This window comes from Coregonus clupeaformis, chromosome 21 (genome assembly GCF_020615455.1).
Source record: "Coregonus clupeaformis isolate EN_2021a chromosome 21, ASM2061545v1, whole genome shotgun sequence".
Taxonomy (NCBI): domain Eukaryota; kingdom Metazoa; phylum Chordata; class Actinopteri; order Salmoniformes; family Salmonidae; genus Coregonus; species Coregonus clupeaformis.
Window position 1 is genome coordinate 51,620,342 of NC_059212.1, and position 18,452 is coordinate 51,638,793.

Sequence of the window (18,452 nt, forward strand, 5' to 3'; positions counted from 1 at the left end):
AGACAAACTTGGATGGCAGGAAATATTTTGAAGAATATTTAATGTCTGGCAGAAATATACCCTGCAGAATGTGCAGATTGTCCCTGCGATGATGAGTAGAGAAGTCCCACACTGCTAGGACCTGCCTCTCTGAGAACAGTGTTGCAGAGCCCCCCCTACCCGGCCCCCCACCTCACGAAACAACAGAACGGTAGAGTTGGTGTCATTGTGGCCGAGTAACAGTGATTGAAGCTGACTGGCTCCCCTACACCTTTCACCCCAGTGGGAAATTGAAATCAATATGGCCTGTGATGAGGAGACTCAATGGGGCTGAATGTAGGGATGGAGAGATGGAGGAGGGGGTGGTCTTGATAGATGGCTGGTTAAGGAGCCTGATGAATTGGTCTTTGGGATTTCCAGAAATCTTTGACTCTCAAAAGAACATGAGAACATTACCTCCTCCTCTTATTGAGCGAGGTGAGGTGAGGAAGACATCTGCCATGGCTGGCTGCAGTCTTCATATTTAGGCTGGGATCATTCACTGTAGATATTGTACATGATCTGCCTGCTGTGTGCTCTCTTGTGAGAACTAGAAGTCCATGGGCAACCGGTCTTCCTCTGCCCCCTCCCCCCTTTTATTTTTGTGAAATGTTTAATCCTCTTCCCCTCCCCCTCCAATCCAGACCATCTACTCTAACGGATCCCCCTTTCTACATTATTCTCCATGCATTTTAATTTTTTTCTGTCACTGGGGGCTCACTTTGCCCGCCCACTCCCCTAATTTTAGTTTGAAACTAGAATAGCCGAGCCAAGAAATAGTTAATCCAGGGCTGCTTCTATGATTGGCCGCTGTACACAGTGCTTGAGCCACCTTGAATGAGAAACAGTGGTAACTAGGCAACTTCAGCAGCGGTAAAATAATTTTAAAAAGAAGATAAAAAAGAAGATATGTCCACGAAACACTGAAATTGTAAAATTGTCGAAAAATGAGAGGCGACACAATGTGATTTGCGTGGCCAGCACATGGAATTAACGAATGGATTTTTTCTCTCTCTAAGAAGGGAAAACAGAACGCACAAATGAACGGGAACCTGATTTGGATTAAAACGGTTAAACTGGAAATTTCAGCATAGTTGACATATGAAAGGGTAAGTGTCAGATCTGTAATAAACATATTTTATATTGTAGGCTATTTTACAATCAAGTTGAAGTTAGGCTATGTTATTTGATGCTAAAGAGCTCACCGACACGTTTTTTTTGCCTTGATTTCTGATCAGAATTATTGTTAATAGAACTGTCTATTTAGGTGACCGAATTACAGTAATTCGATTTCAGAGATGAAGCTTTATCATTATGTAGCCTATGCTATTTCTCTGAATTGAATGTTTTATTACTGTAGCCTACATACCGGATCCTGTGTTAACCAGTCGCAGTTGGCCAGAATAAAATGCGCACAGCCACATTTCCATAATTTTCGTTTGAAAGTTGTCTGACTCAAAATCGGATGCAGTATGACTCGGGATCATATTAAAGATAGACTTCAATTTCAGGGGAACCACACACACCAGCCCCGTCCAAGGTCCCCTGTCGGAATAACAAGCCCCCTTCGTGGACAGATCATCAAGCTCTCCAAACGCCTCACCAGGAGCGTTTTCACTTTGAGTGGATATTTGTATATAGGAAATCGAAATGAAAATACATTTGACAGTAGACTTGTGTTGAACTTAATGTAGATAGGTTACCCTTGTTGCAGTTCAAGCTATGATACTCGACCAATATGCTCACCAGCAATAACGGTCTGTGAATGCATCCGTTTGAATTGGGATGCAGCGTGCGGTACCTGTGGATGGAACCGAAGCACTCAGTGACGCCGGGCGGTGTGAGATGTCGAAATCTCTGCAGGAAATCATAGAATATGCTTGGGGTCAACGCCTACTAATCACGGTTCAAGTTCATGGTTCATGGTTCATTGAGGTGAAAAATGTTGGTGTTTGGAGGAGCTTTGATGCGCGCGTGGGGGTTGTCTGCTGCTTCAAGGCGTCAAATCACCCCTTAATTTATGGTCTAGCACAGCTAGTATCTTCTCCTAGAGAGGGAGATTCTGTTAAAATATAATTAACCAGAATTTCCTCATGCTTTTGATCAGACCTTTTATTGATGGCCTATAGTTATTAATATCATATTTATATGCAATGGAGGAGACATTGAAAAGAACCAGACTCAACCAGACATTTTCATGAGGAAAGAAGAACAACCAACCAACCCACACATCCATCCTTCTGGCTGGCACTGGACAGTGAATGGGCAGTGAGCTCAGTGTAATTGTTCATTGGAGTATCAATAATCAGTTCCTACATGGATGAGACCGTAGAAGATTGAACCATATGTACAGTATGATGCTCAGTGGTGTCTTCATGAACAAGTCATTTGAAGGAGTGGCTCAACCAACCTTTCAACCAGTGATGACCTCGAAGACAAGTGATAGGAATAAGGGATTACTTGAGTGGCTGGCTGGTATCAGACTGCTCCAGACTATAGCAGTAGCACAGACTGAACTAGATTCTAGCAGCTAATGATGTGAACAACAGAGTGATTGATTGGTTTAGAGGCCTGAGGCCCTGTTTGTGGTGTGGCTCCACTGTTTATCCACAAAGATCAGTGTCAATGGTGCAGCACTGCAGGGGGCAGAGGGGCAGGGTTCAGGGGTGTCTTCCTCTATAGTCTGCCAAACTCAGTAATCTCCTTAGAAAAAGCCCTGCTACCCATCTGAGCTGAAGCAATGCGTGAACACATACACACACATGCACGTTATGTTATTCTATCCTCGTGGGTACCTAAAATTAATTATTATTATTTTCCCTAACCCCTAACCCTAACCCTTACCATAACCCTAACCTTAACCCTCACCCTAACCTTAACCCGTAACCCAAACCCTAAACCTAAGCCTAACTCCTTACCCTAACCCTAACCCTAAACCAAACCCCTAAGCTAAAAATAGCCTTTGTCCTCATGGGGACGAGGGAAATGTCCCCACCAGGGATATTTTTCATTGTTTTACTATCCTTGTGGGGACATTTGGGGATTTTAGGTTCCCACAAGGGTAGAACAACCAACCAACCCCCCCCACACACACACATGTTCTGTTGTATTCAGTTGAATGCAGCAGTCCCATAACATTTCCTTGCAGTCCTCTGGTGGGTTGCGAGGCTTAGATGGTACGGCACAAAAACATTGAAGAACATTAACTTCTGCAGAAAACAGCTCTTTGTTGCCCTCCCAGTGGAATCTAAACTCCTGACAGCCAGGCAGCAGAACCAGGGAGGGAGTATTGGAGCCATACTAACGGATTAAGACTGTAATGCCTTTTCCCCATTCTGAAACTAGTGTAAAAAGAAAAAGGGTGAAATAGGATGTTCTCTTTTTACATTTCATGTTGTTTCCCTGAAATGTTATGTACAAGAAAGAACAACATAGCCTACCTATCCTGTTGGTTGTTATTCCGTGAAGCACACTCCCAATGCTTGCTTGTTTTTGTTACTCTTCTCCACTTTTCCAAAATGATGTGATTCTTCTTTTGTCCCACTGAAAGCTTTCTTAAATCTGTTGTTTTCTCTTCTGTATTATTATTGCAGTAGCATTACCTCAAATTGAACTCCCACAGGACTCCTCCCGTAAGGCCCTGAGGTGCTGCATCTTCAAGAGCAGTGCAAACATAGACACGAACATGTAGGGCTGTATAGAAGAACATTGTCGCTGCAGCGGCCTAAATCTTTTATAAGAATTTAATTCACTGAGCTAGCTCAAATAAGAATGAACTTTCATTGCGCTCGTATCCCTCTCCCGACCTTGCTTGTCACCATGAAAGAAGATGTTAGCCAGGACAGGTGCAGATTAGGGGTGAAATGGAGGCGGCCATTTTAGATTAGGTACAATGCAATATTTTGTTTAGATTAAGTGAATTGTGGGAGTTTGTTTCAGGCACGTGTTTGTTTGGCGTTATGTCGTCATGACAGGTGCTTCCGTCTGCAAATAAAAGTTTGATGGGAATCACTGGACAGAAGAAGTAACATAGTGACATACTGGGATATATTCCAAATTGTGTGATAAATCAAAACATCTAGAGATTTTCTATCTGGATTAGGCTATTTTGAGTATAATTTTTTTAAATGATCCAAATCAAAAGATACCTACACTTTCTCTGATGAGAGTTTGAATAATGAGGTCAGCTGATCCCAAATGTGACGACTGTGTTTGAAACAAATGGTGTAGAAAAGTCACAGTCATCCATTATTTCATTATGTAGACAGAATAATAGGTGTCGTCACAATATCCTGGTGACTGATTTGACCTGAAACATCTGATGAAGACAGAGTCAGACCACAGCGTCTGGCCTGGACACTGAACCAGAACAGCCTTCTCAGCCATCACTCCCTCTGGCCACTCCACTTCCAAGAGACTGCATGGAATCTCCAGTGCATCACTGACAACCACCATCACTGGGGAGATGTAGCATGCCAAACCAATTAATCATTAAGACTCAATTGGCTGGGAGGTATGGGGCGGCCTGCCATATGCCTCCAGGTTCCAATGCAATCTGTACCAGAGTTTCTACTGTACCATACAATTTGCTATAGTTTTTGTAGTATCACTGTACGACTGTGATATAGCCTACTTCTGTGACTTTAAGTCTGATATAGACCATAATCCAGCTCAAAGGTGTGTTTTGGTGTTTTCAATCCATCGTCTGTATGTGTACATTTTTTGTGTTTTTTTTTTCAATATAAAGCCGCCCAGTCTTTGTATTGATATGAGCCGCCCGCCAAGTCTCAGTACTACTCAAATGAGCTGCCCAGCCCAGTCTCTATTGAAATGAGTCACTGTGACCTTCAGCTCAACTCATGTAGGGCCAGTTGGCACCATATGAAATAACCATCCATCTATTGAAGTATGAGGCTGCGGAGCCGTAGATAAATCTAAAGAGGGCGAGGGAGGGAGGGAGATAAATAAAGCGGCCTCTTGTCTGTATCCGCTTCAATATTGACTTCACTCCTCACTGCCAAGGAGAGGCAGCATGTGATTGCAGAGATCTATCCATCCCCAAATCTAGTTTGCCTTATCACTGCCAAGGTAACAGACTCACTCACCTTATCAGTGCCAAGGTAACAGACTCACTCACCTTATCAGTGCCAAGGTAACAGACTGACTGACCAAGACAAATGGAAGGAGATGGGGTAGAGAAGAGCCCCTCAAGCACAGATTCAATGGTCTACTATATACATCAAGCAAGAGTAATACAACACGGTTCATGTGTTGCATTAGGGATACATTTATCTCTCTCGCTCTGTGTGCATATGTGTGTGTATGTGTGTGTGTGTGTGTAAAATTAGGTGAAACCCATTTACGTGGCTGTAGGTTTAGGTGATGGGGGAACTCATCGTCAGAGCAGTTCTGCTCCAGTTTGTCTATTCCAACACGTGCTGTTCCAACTGAAACTCCTCAAGCGTTTTCACCGCATTACCCAGAAACCATGTTCGTGTGACCCAATTTATCAAACACTCCTCCCCATTCATCTGCTCTCACAGATGCACTAGAGCTAGAGGACTAGAGGAGGCTCCGTCAGTGTCAGAGCATTCATCACCTTTGGGTAGTAAGGTCTCTACAGTTTCATCACTTCACCACTTGATACTAACGCACCTCAGGCTAGAGTTGTACGCCATATGTGGTTGATGGTTTGAATCATGTTGCAGGAGTAGTAGCTAGATGAAGTGGTGTGTATGTATGTTTTCTGTTTTCAGCAGGAATTTTATTTTATTTATTTTTTATTTACAGACAGCCAGGGGCACACTCCAACATTCAGACATAATTTAAAAATGCAGTATTTGTGTTATTGAGTCCGCCAGATTAGAGGCAGTAGGCATGACAACATGTTACATTAATAGGTGTGTGAATTGGACCCTATTGCTGTCCTGCCTGAGCATTCTAAATGTAATGAGTACTTTTGGGTGTCAGGGAAAATGTATGGAGAAAAAAGTACATCTTATCTTTAGGACTGTAGTGGTGTAAAGTAACTAAGTAAAAATACGTTGAAGTACTACCTAAGTAGTATTTTGGGTATCTGTACTTTACTTTTTATATTCTACTGAGACTTGTCCCGAAGCCACTCCTGCGTTGTCTTGGCTGTGTGCTTAGGGTCGTTGTTCTGTTGGAAGGTGAACCTTTGCCCCAGTCTGAGGTCCTGAGTGCTCTGGAGCAGGTTTTCAACAAGGATGTCTCTGTACTTTGCTTCATTAATCTTTGCCTCGATCCTGACTAGTCTCCCAGTCCCTGCCTCTGAAAGACATCCCCACAGCATGATGCTGCCACCACCATGCTTCACCGTAGGGATGGTGCCAGGTTTCCTCCAGACGTGACACTTGGCGTTCAAGCCAAAGAGTTCAAGCTTGGTTTCATCAGACCAGAGAATCTTGTTTCTCATGGTCTGAGAGTCTTAAGGTGCCTTTTGGCAAACTCCAAGCGGGCTGTCATGTGCCTTTTACTGAGGAGTGGCTTCTGTCTTTTACTGAGGAGTGGCTTCCGCCACTACCATAAAAGCCTGTTTGGTGGAGTGCTGCAGAGATGGTTGTCCTTCTGGAAGGTTCTCCCATCTCCATAGAGGAACTCTAGAGCTCTGTCAGAGTGACCATCGGGTTCTTGGTCACCTCCCTGACCAAGGTCCTTCTCCCCTGAATGCTCAGTTTGTCCGGGCGGCCAGCTCTAGGAAGAGTCTTGGTTTTTGCTCTGACATGCACTGTCAACTGTGGGACCTTATATAGACAGGTGTGTGCCTTTCCAAATCATGTCCAATCAATTGAATTTACCACAGGTGGACTCTAATCAAGTTGTAGAAACATCTCAAGGATGATCAATGGAAACAGGATGCACTTAAGCTAAATTTTGAGTCTCATAGCAAAGGTTCTGAATACTTACAGTGAGGGAAAAAAGTATTTGATCCCCTGCTGATTTTGTACGTTTGCCCACTGACAAAGACATGATCAGTCTATAATTTTAATGGTAGGTTTATTTGAACAGTGAGAGACAGAATAACAACAAAGAAATCCAGAAAAACGCATGTCAAAAATGTTTTAAATTGATTTGCATTTTAATGAGGGAAACAAGTATTTGACCCCTCTGCAAAACATGACTTAGTACTTGGTGGCAAAACCCTTGTTGGCAATCACAGAGGTCAGATGTTTCTTGTAGTTGGCCACCAGGTTTGCACACACCTCAGGAGGGATTTTGTCCCACTCCTCTTTGCAGATCTTCTCCAAGTCATTAAGGTTTCGAGGCTGACGTTTGGCAACTCGAACATTCAGCTCCCTCCACAGATTTTCTATGGGATTAAGGTCTGCAGACTGGCTAGGCCACTCCAGGACCTTCATGTGCTTATTCTTGAGCAACTCCTTTGTTGCCTTGGCCGTGTGTTTTGGGTCATTGTCATGCTGGAATACCCATCCACGACCCATGTTCAATGCCCTGGCTGAGGGAAGGAGGTTCTCACCCAAGATTTGAAGGTACAAGGCCCTGTCCATCGTCCCTTTGATGCAGTGAAGTTGTCCTGTCCCCTTAGCAGAAAAACACCCCAAAAGCATAATGTTTCCATCTCCATGTTTGACGGTGGGGATGGTGTTCTTGGGGTCATAGGCAGCATTCCTCCTCCTCCAAACACGGCGAGTTGAGTTGATGCTAAAGAGCTCCATTTTGGTCTCATCTGACCACAACACTTTCACCCAGTTCTCCTCTGAATCATTCAGATGTTCATTGGTAAACTTCAGACGGGCCTGTATATGTGCTTTCTTGAGCAGGGGGTAGTTCCCGTGTAGTTCTGGGCTGATTCCTCACCGTTCTCATGATCATTGCAACTCCACGAGGTGAGATCTTGCATGGAGCCCCAGGCCGAGGGAGATTGACAGGTCTTTTGTGTTGCTTCCATTTGCGAATAATCGCACCAACTGTTGTCACCTTCTCACCAAGCTGCTTGGCGATGGTCTTGTAGGCCATTCCAGCCTTGTGGAGGTCTACAATCTTGTCCCTGACATCCTTGGAGAGCTCTTTCATCTTGACCATGGTGGAGAGTTTGGAATCTGATTCATTGATTGCTTCTGTGGACAGGTGTCTTTTATACAGGTAACAAGATGAGATTAGGAGCACTCCCTTTAAGAGTGTGCCCCTAATCTCAGCTCGTTACCTGTATAAAAGACACCTGGGAGGCAGAAATCTTTCTGATTGAGAGGGGATCAAATACTTATTTCCCTCATTAAAATGCTAATCAATTTATAACATTTTTGACATGCGTTTTTCTGGATGTTTTTGTTGTTATTCTGTCTCTCACTGTTCAAATAAACCTACCATTAAAATTATCAGTGGGCAAACATACAAAATCAGCAGGGGATCAAATACTTTTTTATCGTCAGTAACATGCCTCTGACATGATGTCATTGTTCTGCCCCACTTTGTCTGACTCCAGCTCTTCTACATTACTTAAACTCTCCTCTATAGAAGTCATTGTCAAGATGTTGCTTTAGACAATCGTTAGACGATCATATTTTAAAGCAGGGTTTTCGATACTGGTCTTGTTGTGCAGACTTTTGTTTGCCCAGCGCTAAGACAATATGAAGAGTTTCATTCCAAAACACTATATATACATTTTCCGAAATGTTGGTAAATTAGCTTTTATTGTTTAAAGAAATCATGAAAGAGATTGGTGTGTTTTTTCACTATCTAATGATGGCTTGGGTTGTTGAAAATCTATCACTTGATGGTTTCATTTCTGAGAGACATGTTTTGTTGCAAAACTCTATATATCCCCCTTACTCTCAGAGAAGTATGTAAACTCGGCAAAAAAAGAATAATGTGTCCCTGAACAAAGGGGGGGGTCAGAATCAAAAGTAACAATCAGTATCTGGTGTGGCCACCAGCTGCATTAAGTACTGCAGTGCATCTCCTCCTCATGGACCAGATTTGCCAGTTCTTGCTGTGAGATGTTACCCCACTCTTCCACCAAGGCACCTGCAAGTTCCCAGACATTTCTGGGGGGAGTGGCCCTAGCCCTAGCCCTCACCCTCCAATCCAACAGGTCCCAGACGTGCTCAATGGGATTGAGATCCGGGCTCTTTGCTGGCCATGGCAGAACACTGACATTCCTGTCTTGCCGGAAATCACGCACAGAACAAGCAGTATGGCTGGTGGCATTGTCATGCTGGAGGGTCATGTCAGGATGAGCCTGCAGGAAGGGTATCACATGAGATTGCCAGCAAATGACAACAAACTCAGTCCGATGATGCTGTGACACACTGCCCCAGACCATGACGGACCTACCACCTCCAAATCGATCCCGCTCCAGAGTACAGGCCTCGGTGTAACTCTCATTCCTCCGACGATAAACGCGAATCTGACCATCATCCCTGGTGAGACAAAACCGCGACTCGTCAGTGAAGAGCACTTTTTGCCAGTCCTGTCTGGTCCAGCGACGGTGGGTTTGTGCCCATAGGCGACGTTGTTGCTGGTGATGTCTGGTGAGGATCTGCCTTACAACAGGCCTACAAGCCCTCAGTCCAGCCTCTCTCAGCCTATTGCGGACAGTCTGAGCACTGATGGAGGGATTGTGTGTTCCTGGTGTAACTCGGGCAGTTGTTGTTGCCATCCTGTATCTGTCCCGCAGGTGTCCGTCCTGTCTCCCTGTAGTGTTGTCTAAGGCGTCTCACAGTACGGACATTGCAATTTATTGCCCTGGCCACATCTGCAGTCCTCATGCCTCCTTGCAGCATGCCTAAGGCACGTTCACGCAGATGAGCAGGGACCCTGGGCATCTTTCTTATGGTGTTTTTCAGAGTCAGTAGAAAGGCCTCTTTAGTGTCCTAAGTTTTCATAACTGTGACCTTAATTGCCTACCGTCTGTAAGCTGTTAGTGTCTTAACGACCGTTCCACAGGTGCATGTTCATTAATTGTTTATGGTTCATTGAACAAGCATGGGAAACAGTGTTTAAACCCTTTACAATGAAGATCTGTGAAGTTATTTGGATTTTTACAAATTATCTTTGAAAGACAGTGTCCTGAAAAAGGGACGTTTAGTACTGCTAGGTTTTACACAGTCAAATGTGACAAATAACTACATTTCTTATAAAGAAGTGTACAAATGATACATTTGTGACCTCAATATTTTACAAATGTAAAAAATAAAAATTCTATAAAGTAATATGAGTTCAATGTAAAAAATGTACATTTGACATTTTAGTCATTTAGCAGATGCTCTTATCCCAAGCGACTTACAGTAAGTGCATTCATCTTAAGATAGCTAGGTGAGACAACCACATATCACAGTCAAATATACAGGATACGAACATTCCATTCCAGCTAAACAATGGATATATAGCGTTTTGCAAGAAATCACATTTTCATACATATCTAAAATATATTAATAAAAAATCTGAGAACAGTAATATTTTACACACACATGAAGGTACCCATAAGCAATCATTTCTGATAAAAAAAACAAACGTGAAAAATGTGGGGATAAAGCATTTTTGAAATAACATCCTAATATTCTAAATATTCACAAAGCATCTCAGAGTGCTGATCTATGATCAGGTCCTTCCTGTCCATATAGTCCATATAATTGTATTCATTATGATCTAAAAGACTACACTGATCCTAGATCAGGACTGTTACCCTGAGACCAATGAATACTTGAGAATTGGAGACCCTTGTTCTGAAGACTTAAAATACTTTACTGTACCATGAACATCCCATATCTGGTCATAGCTAACTTGTCATATATTACTAAAGGGGCTAGCCAACTAAGCAATATGTGAGTTCATGACCTTGGCGGTTGGCATTGTAGCAACGGCAAGAATATTTCACTTATCATTAGCAGCATGATTAACTGCCAATGGGCTGTGGTGTGGTTATATCCCTAGCTAATCTCCTGAGTGTGATAACATATGAGATGACAACAGTTTCACACCCAGTTTCACACCTCCCTCCCAGGCTCCTGCCGTGGTGGCTCCATTCGTTGTGGTGCGGTGTGGTGCTTCGCGGCCTAATCACTCATGTGAGATTAATGAGCAACATTGAGGAGACGTTGAGGTGTGTTGGGAGCACAACTAATTACTATAGCTGACAGACTGCACTGCAATAAGAAGGATAGGCAAAGATGAGAGAGAGAGGTGTGTGTGTGTGTGTGTGTGTGTGTGTGTGTGTGTGCGTGAAGGAGGCTGTCATCACCACCACATCAATATCTGGCACGTAGTCCCGTGTAGCTCAGTTGGTAGAGCATGGCATTTGCAATGCCAGGGTTGTGGGTTCGTTTCCCACGGGGGGCCAGTATGAAAAAAACAAAAAAAACATTTATGCACTCACTAACTGTTGCTCTGGATAAGAGCGTCTGCTAAATGACTTAAATGTAAAAAGAAGTCTTTGGCCTCATCATTGGGACTTCCTGGTTTAAATGAAGTCTTAACGGCACACGTGTCAAACTCATTCCACGGAGGGTCTTCGCTCCTCCCTTGTACTTGATTGATGAATTAAGGTCCCTAATTAGTAAGGAACTCCCCTCACCTGGTTGTCTAGGGCTTAATTGAAAGGAAAAACCAAAAACCCACAGACCCTCGGCCCTTCGTGGAATGAGTTTGACACCCCTGCTTAAAGGTGTATGTTGATGGCTTTTGGCTAATTCAATCAAAAAGCCAGGTTGATGCAACATGATTACGTTGATGATAAGGCATGGTGAAATAACCAATGTTTCCCTGGTGGCTATGTAAAGCATATTCCAAATGATGACCTTTCAGATGACCTTTCAGTTAGTCAACAGAGCAGACTGCCTGGCAATGCCAATGGTTTTTCTCAGTCACTTTGTGCATCAAGACTTTTAGTTATTTTCGTCTCACAAAATCGGTTTGTTAGGGTGTTTGACCTTCAAACCACACGTCTACAATACTCTACAATCAAGACGTTTTTCTATTAAAGTATATTAAAGCCATAATAAACAACACTGTCATGACAAAATATTGTGGTCACAGTTGAGTTGAGATAGTGTTGACTCAGCTCACACATGTTTTATTGTATCAATCACCCTTTTGCAATTATGGGAGTCACCTCTCAGGTGTTTATTTACCATAGTTCTAAGTGAAACACAGAGACGGAAAAATAACCCTTAATAGTTTCATTAATTACTGGCTGCATGAAATAATGACCACACTGAGCTACTCTGTTTTCTTTTGTAATGTTCAAAGGAAACTTGCCTCAACTCTCTTTTCATAACTCGGAAGGAGGGAGAAAAAGGAGGACTGAGAAGGACAGAGGTGGGAGAGTAAGAGAGAGAGGGAGAGAGAGGGAGAGAGAGAGGAAGAGAGAAAGAGAGAGAGGGAAAGAGAGAGAGAGAGAGAGAGAGAGAAAGAGAGAAAGAGAGAGAGAGAAAGAGAGATAGAGAAAGAGAGAGAGAGAGAGAGAGAGAGAGAGAGAGAGAAAGGACTCAGAGCCAGAGAGATGTGTTGTCTTGGTTGAATACGAGGTGGTTGAGTGTTCTTCCAGGCCTCCTCTCCTGGAGCCGGCCCAGTTCTCGCCCACTGAATGTGTTAAATAGGCTGTTTGAACACACTGTTTAGACACTGAGACAGAGCACAACAACAGAGCAAATCAACAGTGAATTAAAGACTCCTCAGGGAAGCCATAGAGAGACATCGAAGGGGGTTGGAGCTTCCTACTGCCCAATTACTCATTCCAGGCTACCTGGGTCCAGCCTCTCCTCACACAGACTAACGCACGGCAGCATGCACACTGCCTGTATTTCTAGACATTAGGAGTCACGTTAGGAGACCAGCTAGAATGAGACATTTTACATTTTGGACATTTAGCAGACACTCTTATCCACAGCGACATACAGGAGCAATTAGGCTTAAGTGCCTTGCTCAAGGGCACAACGGCAGATTTTTCACCTAGTCGGCTCGGGATTTGAACCAGCGAACTTTCGGTTACTGGCCCAACACACTTAACCGCCACGCTGAGACGAGACATGAAGAACGATATGAGACTTATAGAACATATAATGTAGATTTACATGAAGAAGTGGGAATTATATTTCCTCTTGATCTCTGTAATTTGCTTGGTTTATTACTGTCGCCAAAGCAAGGTAGCTGCTACACTCATTCCTAAGTGTAAATATGCCTTTGATGCTGTGCCATTGTATCATCAATCTCAGCAATATACAACTACAACTAAGAAACCTTAGCAAGACTCACATCTTCTATGAATTGTATGTGCATGCTGTATGTGTTTTCTTATTTATGTCACTTCCCAGACTTGAAGTTCCCTCCTCTCCCTATTAAATGCGGCCCTTTGTGCTGGAAGCTGAGGTGGTAAACTGGCTAATGTAGGAGCGAATTTAGAGGGCAGACCATTTCTAACCCTGTGCCCATCCATGTCTGGCCCTGTTGAAGCCGTGGCTAAGTGAGTGCACTGCTCCAAGGTTTATTTTGACATAAATCCGCGTGGCAAAGAAGCAACTGTGCCGGCAAATACTAATTTAGTTTACCAGTGTCACGATCGTCTAATGAGGACCAATGCGCAGCGTTGAAGGTGAACATCTTTTATTAGATAAATGATCATACGATCAAAATAACAAACGAAACGTGACGTCTACAGTTGAACACAACCCAACGAGAACAAGAAACCACAAAACACAAAGTGAAAACCGACAGTTTAAATATGGCTCCCAATCAGAGACAACGAGCCAACAGCTGACACTCGTTACCTCTGATTGGGAGTCACTCACACAAAGAAATACAATAACCTAGACCCACAACAAAACATAGAAACTAACACCCTGGCTCAACATACGAGAGTCCCCCGAGCCAGGGCGTGACAGTACCCCCCCCTAAAGGCGCGGACTCCGACCGCGCCAACGAAACACAACAGGGGAGGGACCGGGTGGGCACTCCGCCCTAGGCGGCGGATCAGGCTCCAGTGGAACAGGCACGTGCCGTGCCGAACCGACGACGCACACCACTGGCTTGGTGTGGGGAACAGGCACGGGCCGGACAGGGCTGACGAAACGCCCCACAGACTTGGTGCTGGGAGCAGGAGTGGGCCGGACTGGGCTGGCGACGCGCACCACAGACCTGGTGCGGAGAGCAGGAACGGGCAGAGCCGGGCTGACGAGACGCACCACAGACTTGATGCGGGGAGCAGGAATGGGCCGGACTGGGCTGGCGACGCGCACCACAGACCTGGTGCGGAGAGCAGGAACGGGCAGAGCCGGGCTGACGAGACGCACCACAGACTTGATGCGGGGAGCAGGAATGGGCCGGACTGGGCTGGCGACGCGCACCACAGACCTGGTGCGGAGAGCAGGAACGGGCAGAGCCGGGCTGACGAGACGCACCACAGGCTTGATGCGGGGAGCAGGAATGGGCCGGACTGGGCTGGCGACGCGCACCACAGACCTGGTGCGGGGAGCAGGAACGGGCAGAGCCGGGCTGACGAGACGCACCGTAGACTTGATGCGGAGAGCAGGCACGGGCCGTGCCGGACTGACGACGCACACCACTGGCTTGGTGCGGGAAGCTTGGATGGGCCGGACTGTACTGGGGACACACACCACTGGCCCTACACCGGGATCTGGAACGGGCCGGACCGGACTGGCAACACACGCCAGTACCTCTCGCCGTGCCTCTACTTCCTCCATCCCCTCTTCGACCAGTGGCCCCCGTAACCCGGCGGCCTTCTCCGGCAACCCACTGGGCCGCTCTATCGCGGCCTCCTGCTGGTCCGACGTCGTGAGCCCCCCCCTAAAAATTTTCGGGGCGTCTCTCCTACCCGTGGACCAGGTCTCCATGTCCCTCGCCAGCCTTTCGCCCTTCTGCCATAATGTCAAGCCCTTCTCTTCCTCACTCGGCTTGACCCAGTCCAGGAGGCGAAGGAGATCTGTCAGGGATCTCCCTGGCGATGGCTCCTGGACACGCTGCTTGGTCACATCTTGGTGGTTTCTTCTGTCACGATCGTCTAATGAGGACCAATGCGCAGCGTTGAAGGTGAACATCTTTTATTAGATAAATGATCATACGATCAAAATAACAAACGAAACGTGACGTCTACAGTTGAACACAACCCAACGAGAACAAGAAACCACAAAACACAAAGTGAAAACCGACAGTTTAAATATGGCTCCCAATCAGAGACAACGAGCCAACAGCTGACACTCGTTACCTCTGATTGGGAGTCACTCACACAAAGAAATACAATAACCTAGACCCACAACAAAACATAGAAACTAACACCCTGGCTCAACATACGAGAGTCCCCCGAGCCAGGGCGTGACAACCAGCTGTATCCAGTGAACCTGAAGTGATGCGGCTTCTAGTTTCTATCAGGAGGCAAATGAGTATACTGCTGCAACACATCACATGAACAGAAGAGAACAGTATGTTTTCCTCTTTCTCTTCTCCCCTCACTTTGACCGTTGTGTCGTTTCGGTGGTCAGGCCCAAAGCTCTTCCATCTTGTCATGAATGAGGTTAACTAATAGGGCATGAAGGAGCAGCCTGATATCAGAGGCTGTCAGTCCTCTCGGAAGGCCAGACAAACGGTTCCATCAGAAATCTATATTTTTTGACTGTCTTTGGCTCCAACCAGCACTATGGAGTTTTACTGTTAACACCTGGGTTTAAATAGTTATTGTTTTCCTTACAATAGCCAGTGTGGTGCGCCTGATTATCGGTATAATATTTTTGGAACTATATCCATTGGTTCTATAATGCCAGGCAAGCCAACTGCAGCACAAACAAAAGCAACAATTACATTTATGGGCCCGTAATGATCTATATACTTGGAAACTACCTGGTAACAAAATACATAATTATAAGCCAATTGTATTACCAATTTTATTCAATAATAATTTAAAGTATGCCTAATTAGGCTACCAGAAAATACCACATACTATTTCCACCCAGGCCTGGCACTGTAAAACCTTGTTGTTTGGGCTCACAGATGTAATAACACAATTCATTGGTAGCCTGGAAAGAGTAATACATTGAAGTGTAACCTCACAGACTGCTGTGTGGCTCATATAGAGCGGTTAACCAATTACAAGTAGCTAATTAGCTATCCACCAGCAGCAAATTATGTCTTATCTCATAATGGAGGGCTATCAGGCGATGATAGGACACCAGAGACTATAGACTATCATTAATTGTGAGAGCTTGATAACAATGGTTGAATCTCCTCCTGAAATGCGTAATATTCTCTGTCAAGCCCAAAGAAGAAACCCTGCAATAACACTTATATTTTAAAACATATTAGGCCTTGAAGTATTGTAGAGAGTACATGGTCGCTGTTGGCTGGGACTATCCTAGGTGACACAAGGTAAAACAGCAGGGTGAGTCTTGCGGGCGCCAGGCTTGCGCTGCAGCTAGCTCAGGCAGGTTGTGACAGTGCTGTCCCCATCCATAAGCTGGGGGGTGTTTTGTAACAAAGATGACCGGCGCTAGGTGCCAAAGCCAGTCTGTCAAACAAACGGACCCACCGCCCCCAGGCCACGCCAGCCTTGGCAACACAGTAACACACAGATGATCTAGGGACAGGCCTGGCCTGCTAGTCGACAGACGTCAGCCACACACACAAACACAGGCTGGAGTGTGATGTCTGCTGAGGCGTAATACATTTTTTACATTTTTAGTCATTTAGCAGACACTCTTATCCAGAGCGACTTACAGGAGCAATTAGGGTTAAGTGCCTTGCTCAAGGGCACATCGACAGATTTTTCACCTAGTCGGCTCAGGGATTAGAACCAGCGACGTTTCGGTTACTGGCACAACGCTCTTACCCACTAAGCTACCTGCCGCCCCATGACTGTTCAACCTTTGTTACCCATCTGTAAGGTAGCTAGGGGCCAATCTTACCATCTGAGCCTGATGGTACACTGAGATTGTGTTTTAAACGGTGCCTCTATTAGGAGATACAATTACAGATAAACTGGAAATAGAATGACATGATGTTGGCTTATATTCAGACCTATCATTACTTCTGTTTATGGCTAGTGATGCTGGTTAACATGACTGACGTACACATAAAGGAAGCTTTAATGTCATGATGGAGATTGAATTTAAAATTGAATTGAATATTTCATATTACAAGTTTTTATTTATAAAGCAGTTTTTTTTATGGGATTTGAGTTTTTCCTTTGGTGAAATTCAGAACACCAGTTGTGTTTGAAATGTCTCAGTATCAGGGGATACAGACAGTCACAGATAAACATCCAAATGTAAACATCTAAAGTGGAACCAATCCTGTCGTTTGATTATTATGTATGTCCAGGGAGCTGGTTAAAGATAATTTAATATGTCATCATATTGGCAACATCTAAAAATGGAATCAAAAGAATGTTAAATCAGTTCCAATGTTAATGGAAAAATTAACTAATATGGTAATACTGTATGTGTTGTATTGAATATCTCGGGGATAATTGTTTTCCTGTCTTTGCAAAAAAATATTCTGAGCACGTCACATCGTATTCCATTTATGCCACATGACAGGTTATATATACCTGATACCCAAGGGCTCTGGCTTTGCCATGCGAAGGTGTGTGCTCTGACTCCCTCCACAAAAATCAATGGCTTACTCAGTGATTGATGTTCTCAGTGATAAGAGGAGAGAGTTGTCATATTTCATCAGGCTTCCTTCCTCACACGGCAAGAGGCTGTATTTGTTAGCTAATCCCGTTACGACGGCAGCAGCATATTTTTTGACGGGAGAAGGGGAGGGGGATAGTGGGGCGGGGGGGGGACTATCCCCTGAGAATGATTTCATTTCTGAAAATATGTTTTACTTAAATTAGCTCTCTCTCTCTCTCTCTCTCTCTCTCTCTCTCTCTCTCTCTCTCTCTCTCTCCTCGTCTCCTAAACTGAGAAAAGACCCGAGTATGGAGGTGTAGAATAGACGGAAATGAAATTGACTTACTTCAATAAGGAAGTGTTCCCTCAATCTCTCACACTAGAAACATGAGAAATATAAATGAGCCAAATGAATAAATAAAGTATCCAGGCTTTGACAGACTGACTCTTAACAGCTCAGAATGAGAGGAGAAGCTGCGTTGAACACACACCAACGCATGACACTCCATCGCTTGTTAACTCTGACCCAAATCATTAGAGACACTGGAAGCTGTTAAAACATAGAGCAGATTGTGTGTGTGTGTGTGTGTTTGAAAGAGTGGTTTGTGAGGCATATCACTCCCTCCTCCTCTTTAATGAAAATTACATTACGATAAGGTTCTTTGTGACGGAGAGGGAAAATGCCTTCCCTTGTCTTCTCTGACACTCGGAGGGTTTTGTCTGAGAAGTACTTATATGTAGATTGGCCTTGTGACATTATCTGCCTCATAAGCGCACTTGAATCATTCCCTTGGTGAAACGCTCACAGGGCGACAGTGAAATGCTTGCAGGGCG

General features: G+C 44.6%; 1 protein-coding gene across 1 annotated transcript in view; it reads left to right on the forward strand.

Annotated features, from left to right (window-relative positions):
• The first annotated feature begins 732 nt into the window (after positions 1 to 732).
• Positions 733 to 18,452, forward strand: part of LOC121534493 (disabled homolog 1) — a 77,128-nt gene continuing 59,408 nt past the window's right edge. The window contains exon 1 of the mRNA XM_045206053.1: positions 733 to 1,127. The gene's annotated coding sequence lies outside the window, so the exon portion shown is untranslated. The remainder of the gene's footprint in view (positions 1,128 to 18,452) is intronic.